The 2,500-nt window shown below is 23.8% G+C and overlaps 2 non-coding genes across 2 annotated transcripts in view; both read left to right on the top strand.

The window, feature by feature from the left end:
• The first annotated feature begins 567 nt into the window (after nt 1–567).
• LOC123304743 lies at nt 568–722 on the top strand. Its single transcript, XR_006536732.1, has one exon. It is a non-coding gene; the product is annotated as a 5.8S ribosomal RNA (ribosomal RNA).
• A 635-nt stretch (nt 723–1,357) lies between these two features.
• Nucleotides 1,358–2,500, top strand: part of LOC123304749 — a 4,577-nt gene continuing 3,434 nt past the window's right edge. The window contains exon 1 of the ribosomal RNA XR_006536737.1: nt 1,358–2,500. This exon is cut by the window's right edge and continues 3,434 nt beyond it. This is a non-coding gene — a ribosomal RNA (large subunit ribosomal RNA).

Genomic DNA, 2,500 nt, shown 5'->3' with positions numbered 1-2,500 from the left:
ATTGAAATTATTTGTTTATATGTATATAATCTCTATTAAGAAAAATAAAATAAGATTATAATTGATATAATCTATATTTTTATTTTTCTATGTTATATAATAAAAATAAAGAAAACACAAGATAAAATTTTTTTAAAGAATAAAATTTATTTCAAATTTAAATTTCTTTATGTTTTGTCTTGATATTTCTTTTTTTTTATTAAAAGTTATTATGTTAAAAAACAAACCCATTTGTTTTGTACCATATTAATATTATATATATTTTTATGTAGAAAATAATTTATAAAAAAAAAATAAATACATTTCTATAAAATATACCAAATATTAATTATTATATCTAGCTAGCACTAACAAAAATATCAAAAATGTTATGTATATATTTATTAATACCATAATATCTTTAATTTATATATATATATTTAAAATAAAATATATAATTTATATTCTAGAAAAATTTTTTTATTTTAAAAGAATTTATAAAGATATATAAATTAATAATTTTATTTTTTATATTAAAAATAAAGATTATTATTAATAATAATACTTACATTTAAAATTTAAAAAGATTACCCTGGACGGTGGATCACTTGGCTCGTGGGTCGATGAAGAACGCAGCTAATTGCGCGTCAACTTGTGAACTGCAGGACACATGAACATTGACATTTCGAACGCACATTGCGGTCCTTGGATACTGTTCCCGGACCACATCTGGCTGAGGGTCGTATACATTATATTAATATAATAAAAGATTATTTTACATAAAATTTTTTTTATGAAAAAGAAATTTATCAATAATTAAAAAAGAAAATTTATTTTTTCATATTTAATTAAATTGATAAATAAAATTTTTATAAAAGAAATGTAAAATTATTTATATATGAATGTTTTACGCCAAATATAAGAAAAAAATAAATATAAAATGTTTTTAATAGCATTTAAAATTTATATATTTTTTATTATTTGTCGACATTTTTAAATTAATATATCAATATTATTTTTTATCATTTATATATAATATTATAAAACTTTATGTTAATAATAATATTAATAATAAATGATATTAATAATATATTTTTAAAATATTAAATAAAGAAGAATAAACAAAAATATTATATATTAATATTTTGTTATGGAATATTTTATTTGTAATAAAATTTTCAATATACTCGAAAAAAATTAATATATATAATTATTTATTTTTTATTTTCTTCTCTTTAGATAAATATAAAAATAATATTATATAATAATATTAAAAAAATTTGAGTATGAATAATTAAGAAAATTGTTTACTTATAAAATATAACAAAAACATAATATATAAAAAAAATTTTTGTTTTAATACTTCTAAAAACTTTTACGACCTCAGAGTAGGTGAGATTACCCGCTGAATTTAAGCATATTATTAAGCGGAGGAAAAGAAACTAACTAGGATTCCCTTAGTAGCGGCGAGCGAACAGGGATAAGCCCAGCACTGAACCCCGTGGCTGATAAACAGACACTTGGGGAATGTAGTGTTTAGGAAGATTCAATATAAACCTATTGTTATATAATACATCCAAGTCCATCTTGAATGGGGCCATATACCCATAGAGGGTGCCAGGCCCGTAGTGATTATTATTGATGATAGGTGAATCTTTCCTTAGAGTCGGGTTGCTTGAGAGTGCAGCTCTAAGTGGGTGGTAAACTCCATCTAAGGCTAAATATTACCACGAGACCGATAGCGAACAAGTACCGTGAGGGAAAGTTGAAAAGAACTTTGAAGAGAGAGTTAAAGAGTACGTAAAACCGTTCAGGGGTAAACCTGAGAAACCCGAAAGGTCGAAAGATGAGATTCATTTACTTTTTATCGTTAATCAACCAATTTGTACTAGCATGTGACAAAAATTTTTATTAGGAATTTATTTTTAGTAAAAATATATGCACTGCTGTATATTGTTAATTGTATGATAACGAGGTATGCACTTCTCATCTTGTAGGACGTTGCGACCCATTAAATATTAATCTATAGGCATTGGTGCGTTGATTAATGTACAATATTATTTTTTGATAATATTTTGTGTATGTTAAACGCCTATGTTTCTTGATTAATTGTTTGATGGTATTAATTATAAATTGATATTGAGTCGCGTTATTAACGCGTTCAGATCCACCACGAGTATAAATAGGTTTTTTTATTAAAACATATTATATATACGGATTTTATGCCGTTATATGATACTATTTAACTGTCAGTAGGTGTATGATAATGAACTGGCTCATTTTTTTTTATTAAAAATTTATCTGTCAGCGACGATATAGCTTTGGGTACTTTCAGGACCCGTCTTGAAACACGGACCAAGGAGTCTAGCATGTACGCAAGTCATTGGGAATAAAATATTTTTTCATCGAAATATTTATAAATTTTATGAAACCCAAAGGCACAATGAAAGTAAATATTATTTATATTTTTTTATAAATGATAAAAGGAGGATATATTTATATTATGTATTAAATATCGCAC

This window comes from Chrysoperla carnea (assembly GCF_905475395.1).
Source record: "Chrysoperla carnea chromosome X unlocalized genomic scaffold, inChrCarn1.1 SUPER_X_unloc_88, whole genome shotgun sequence".
NCBI lineage: Eukaryota > Metazoa > Arthropoda > Insecta > Neuroptera > Chrysopidae > Chrysoperla > Chrysoperla carnea.
Note: the sequence above shows the minus strand (reverse complement) of the source record. Positions and strands in the feature narration are given on the sequence as shown.